Consider the following 6000-nt stretch of genomic DNA (forward strand, 5'->3'; position numbering starts at 1 on the left):
CTAGATATACCATCATGTCATCTGCAAAGAGTGAGAGTTTGTCTCTTCCTTCCCAATTCTAATTCTTTCCATTTCTTTTTATTCTCTTATTGCTGAAGCTAACATTTTTAATATGAAAGTAGATAGTAGTGGTGATAATAGGCATCCTTGTTTCACCCCTGATCTGATTGGGAATGCCTCTAGCCTATCCCCATTGAATATAATGCTTGTTGATGGTTTCAGACAGATACTGCTTATTATTCTAAGGAACAGTTCATTCATTCGTACACTCTCTAGTGATTTTAGTAGGAATGACTGCTGTATTTTGTCAAAAAGCTTTTTCAGCATCTATTGATATAATCATATAATTTCTGATAGGTTTATTATTGATATAATTAATATATATTGATATAATTAATTTCCTAATATTGAACCAACCCTGCATTCCTGGGATAAATCCTATTTTGTCATAATGTATTATCCTAGTGATAACTTATTGTAATCATTTTGCTAAGATTTTATTTAAGATTTTTGCATCTATATTCATCAGGGAGATAGGTCTAAAATTTTCTTTCTCTGTTTTAACCTTTCCTAGTTTAGTTATCAGCACCATATTTTGTGTCATAGAAAGTTAGGCAGAGCTCCATCTTTCCCTATTTTTTCAAAGAGTTTATACAGAATTGGAACCAATTGTTCCTTAAGTGTTTGATAGAATTCACTTGTTAATCCATCAGGCCCTGGAGATTTTTTCTTAGGGAGTTCAATGATGGTTTGTTGAATTTCTTTTTTGGAGATAGGGTTGCTTTGGTATTTAATCTCCTCTTCATTTAACCTGGGCAACTGATATTTTTGTAAATATTCCTCCATTTCATTTAGATTGTCAAATTTTTTGGCATAGAGTTGGGCAAAATAATTCTGAATTATTACTTTAATTTCCTCCTCATTGGTGGTGAGTTCACTTTTCATTTATGATACTAGCAATTTGGTTTTCTTCTTTTTTTAAATCAAATTGACCAGAGGTTTATCAATTTTATTGTTTTTTTTATAAAACCAACTCTTGGTTTTATTTATTAATTCAATAGGTTTTCCTTTCTACTTTATTAATTTCTCCTTTAATTTTTATAATTTCTCATTTGGTATTTCATTGGTGGTTTTTAATTTGTTCCTTCTCTAATTTTTTTAGTTGCATATTTAGTTCATTGATTTCCACTTTCTCTAACTTATTCATGTAAGCATTTAAAGATATAATACATCCCCTGACAGTCACTTGGAGTGAATCCCATAGGTTTTGGTATGTTTTTTCCTTATTGTCATTATCTTTGATAAAATATTTAATTCTTTCTATAATTTGATCCACTCATTCTTTAAAATGAGGTTACTCAGGTTTCAATTAGTTCTGAGTCTATATATCTCTCTCTGGCCCAACATTGCATATGATTTTTATTGCATTATGATCTGAGAAAGATGTATTCACTATTTCCACTTTTCTGCAATTGATTAATAAGTTTTTATGCCCTAGTACATGGTCAATTTTTGTGTAAGTATCATGTACTGCAGAGAAGAAAGATATATTCCTTTCTATCCCCATTTAATTTCCTCCATATGTCTATCATATCTAGGCTTCCTAACACTCTATTAACCTCCTTAACTTACATTTTAGGGGAGAGTTCATCCCATTCACATTCAACCTTATAATTACTCTTTATTGCTCTCCATGCTATCTTCCCTTTGTTTGCATTTTCCCGGTTTTTTCCCCTTTATCCATATGCCCCAGTATTTTGTTTCCAAATACCAGCACCTTCAGTGTAGTTGCCCTCCTATATCACCCCTCCCCTTTCTTTCCCCTGTCCCTTTTTCCCTTTTCCCTTCTCTTCTGTTAGTTCCCTTTGTTCTCCCCTCCCTGTCTCCATCTCCCTCCCCTTTTCCCCTTTCTTATACTTGAAAGGTAAGATGTTTTCTATGTTAACTGAGTATGTGTGTAAGTTAACTTTAAGCCAAGTCTGAAGAGAGGAAGATTCAGGTGTTTCTCATCTCCCTCCTTTCTCTTTATTACAATAGGTCTTTTATACCTCTTAATTAGATTTACCTCATTCAATCCCCTTCCTCCTCCTGTCTCCTTCCTGTCCCTCTTTTTAAGCAGGAAGTGTTTTTAAATCATTCTATCTAAGTCATAGAAAAATCCTGAGTATCCATCACTTCCAGCTAAGTATATTCTCTCTAAAAAGTTACAATTCTTGAGAGTTATTCGAGTCTTTCTACCAAGTAGGGATATAGCCAGTTTCATCCCACTGGAAAACAATCAGTCATGAGTATCCATCACTTCTGGCTAAATATATTCTCTCTGAGAGATTTACATTTTTTCCCGTATAGAGATATAACCAGTTTCATCTTATTGAATAGTAGTTTTTTTTTCCTTTATCCCCACTTTTTTTTACCTTTTTATGTGTCTCTCTTGAACCTCCTGTTTAATGTCCAGATTTTTTATTTAGCTCTGGCTTTTTCATCAGGAATTGTTGGATGTCTTCCATTTCACTAAATGTCCATCTTTTTCCCTGAAAGAGTAGGCTTGGCTTTGCTGGATAGTGGATTCTTGGCTGTATTCCAAGCTCCCATGCTCTTTGGAGCATCTCATTCCAGATCCTTCAATCCCATAATGTTGATGCAGACAGGTGCTGCATAATCCTTGGTATTTAAATTGTTTCTTTCTGACTGCCTGTAAGATTTTCTCTTTATCTGCTAGTTCTGGAATTTTGCCACAACATTCCTTGGTGTTTTCCTTTTAGAATCTCTTTCCCAATGGGATCAATGTATTCCTTCAATAACTATTTTGCTCTCTGGTTCCATGATATCAAGACAATTTTCCATCACTAAATCCTATAATATTAAGTCTAGGATTTTTTTCTCTTCAATGTTTTTAGGAAGACCTGTAATTCTCAGGTTGTTCCTTCTTGTTCTATTCTCAAGGTCAATGGTTTTGCTGATGAGATATTTTACATTTTCTTCCATTTTTTTTCTATTTTTTTTTTTGCTTTTAACAGGTACTTGCTGTCACATGAAGTCATTAGTTTCCCCAGACTGAATTTTTTTTTTGAGAATTTTCTTCATTTATCTTTTTGCAACTCCTTTTCCAATTGGTCAATTCTATTTTTGAAAGAGTTTTCCATTTGACCAATTAAGGTTTTGAGAGAATTATTTTTTTTGTATTTGTCTGATTGTATTTTCCAATGATTTATTTTCTTGTTGCAAGGTGTTAATTTTCTCTCCCAAATTTTCTAATTGATTTTTAAACTTCCTTATTTCTTTAAGAAAGACTTTCTGTGCTGGAAAGCAGGTCATGTTCTCCTCTCTCTCTGAGTTAGTGTCTTTTCCTTCCAAGAATTTTGTAGACTCTCCTTTTCACTGGCCTTTCTTCATTATCCTAAAACCTTGTGTTTGGGAGGGGCTTTGATGTCGGGAGCCCTAGTGTGTTTACTCACTGAGTGTAATATCTCCAGCTGGCCAGTAGGTTGTGCTAGATGTTTGGATCACTAAGTGCAATGTCTCCAGCTGGCCAGTAGGGAGTACTAGAGGTTTTACTCACTGAGTGTAATATTTCCAGCTGGCCTGAAGGGAGTGTCTGTGACCTTGATTGAGGCCCTCTTCCTTGGCCTAGAAGGAGTGGTTGAAGCTGTTAAATACTATTGTCTTTGATCAATGGTGCGCTATACCCTGGAGTGATCACTCTCCCTATTGTCAGCTGAGGTGGTTCTGCTGCTGGGCCTTAGCCTGGGGGGCAGAAGTGGTCTGTAATTGTGTTTGTTCTGGGAAGAAGCTTCATTTGAAATAGAGGTATGGTCTCTGAGTTCCTCCTAACCAGAGGATCCCAGGGATCAACATCTGCTTTCCCATACCAGAACACTCCATCAGCCCTGCCAGCAAGCTCCAGAAGGTCAGCATCACCACCAATACCTCTGCTGCCTGGTTGACCCAAGCCCCTGCGGTTGACCAGGCTCTATTCCAGTTCCTGACCAATCCAGGTGGGTTTTCAGGCCCTCAGGCTACCAGGCTCCAGCCCCACTGCTAATCAGGCTAATCTGCAGCTGATCCAGGATTCCAAGCTCTCACTGGGCCCCATGCCCTGACAAAGTCAGCCCTCTGATCCTGGACTCACCCACAATCTCAGAAGACAGATCCTGAGATTGATGTTCTTCTGACTTTTTCTTTCTGGGTTTTGTCAATCAGATTTCTGTTAAGAGGTTTGTTTCATGCTATTTATAAGGGAAGATAAGAAGACTTTAGAATTGTGTCTGTCTTCTCTCTGCCATCTCGGCCAAAAGTCTACACTTAAAAAAAAATTGAAGGTAATAGACTTTAGTCTTTGTTTAAATTTCATAATTCTTTCTCTGGATACAGATGGTAGTATTCCCCATCACAGATACTATAAAATTATCCCTGAACATTGTATTGATAGAATGAAAAAGTCCATTAAGCCTGATGATAATTCCCATGTTGCTATTATGGTGTACAAAATTCTTCTGATTCTGCTCATCTCACTCAACATCAGTTCATGCAAGTCTTTCCAGACTTCTCTAAAATCCCATCTCTCTTGGATTCTAATAGAATAATAGTGTTCCATATATACTACCATTATATATACCACAATTTGTTCAGCCATTCCCCAATTGATGGGCATTCACTTGATTTCCAATACTTTGCCACCACAGAGTTGCTATGATTATTTTTGTACAGGTGATTTTTTTACCCTTTTTCATGATCTCTTCAGGGTGTAGATCCAGGAGTGGTATTGTTGGATCAAAGGATAGACTTTGCCGATTTTAAAGCACTATGTGAATGTTAACTATTCATCATCAACATTATCATCCATCTTCTTCATCATCATAATCATCATCATTAATTCCAATACTCTAATACTTGAATAATAGAGAAGTCATTCCCTCCATTTTGTAAATGAGGAAACTGTATTGCAAAAACCATGAAATGACTTGTCCAAGGAATAAGTAGATTAACTTAAACTTGAACTCAAATCTTTAAACTCATTTCAGTTCACCAAATATTTAAGTATTTACTTACAAGGTAATACAATAGTCTCTGGACATCTGAAAATAAGTGCACAATACTCTCAAAAAGCTTGTTCTAACCCCCAAATCATTCCCAAAACAACGATCTGTCTCTTCCCATTAATATTCATGTCTCTTTTAGATTTCTTTTCTATACTTTTAAGAAGGGGACAGCCTTACTATTCCTGAAGTCAAGAGGACCTGAATTCAAATATGGTCTCAGATACTAGGTGTGCGACCTTGGCAAGTCACTTGACCCTGTTTGCCTCAGTTTCCATATATTAAACTATTGTCATCGTCTACCCCCCTTAGTATAAATTAGTTCCCCCTGTCTTTTTTTAGTCAATAACTGATTGAGAAAAGATTTCAGATAGAGAATGGATAAAATTTGAGCACACTATCTAAAGGACATGCCAGAGGCAAATTTTACCTACTTCCCAGTTCTTCCAAGGACCAGCACTGTTTAGAGGTATGATTAATCAGATTCTTTTTGTAGCATTATAGAATCCTGGAGCTTTCTTACTGAAAGGCACCTTAAAACCTGGCAGGAGAACATAGAATGCTAAAATCAGAAAAGATTTTGGAACATAGAATTTTTGAAATACAAAAGGCCTTGGAAATTAATATTCTGAAATTGAACTAGGATATGAGAGTTAGTGTGGACCTTAGGAGTTATTTTTAAATTGTGTCTACTCTTTGCGTTCCCATTTGAGGTTTGGGGGTTTTTTAGGGGGGGAAAAGATACAGAAGTTGTTTGCTATTTCTTTCTTCAATTCATTTTACAAATGAAGAAACAGGCAAACAGGATTAAATAATTTGTCCAGGATCATAGACCTGACAAGTATCTGAAATCAGATTGAAACTCAGGTCTTCCTAATTCCTGGCCCATTGCTCTATCTACTACACCACCTAGTGTCCTGCACAAATGGATATACACAGGATCATTTTAGAAGAGAAAATGTCT

The 6000-nt window shown here is 36.0% G+C and overlaps 1 long non-coding RNA gene across 1 annotated transcript in view; it reads right to left on the reverse strand.

Annotated features, from left to right (window-relative positions):
• LOC141503363 (uncharacterized) overlaps positions 1-5548 on the reverse strand; it is a 41763-nt gene extending 36215 nt beyond the window's left edge. Inside the window, exon 1 of the long non-coding RNA XR_012472826.1 lies at positions 5471-5548. This is a non-coding gene — a long non-coding RNA (uncharacterized LOC141503363). The remainder of the gene's footprint in view (positions 1-5470) is intronic.
• Positions 5549-6000: the final 452 nt, after the last annotated feature.

This window comes from Macrotis lagotis, chromosome X (genome assembly GCF_037893015.1).
Source record: "Macrotis lagotis isolate mMagLag1 chromosome X, bilby.v1.9.chrom.fasta, whole genome shotgun sequence".
NCBI classification, from domain to species: domain Eukaryota; kingdom Metazoa; phylum Chordata; class Mammalia; order Peramelemorphia; family Peramelidae; genus Macrotis; species Macrotis lagotis.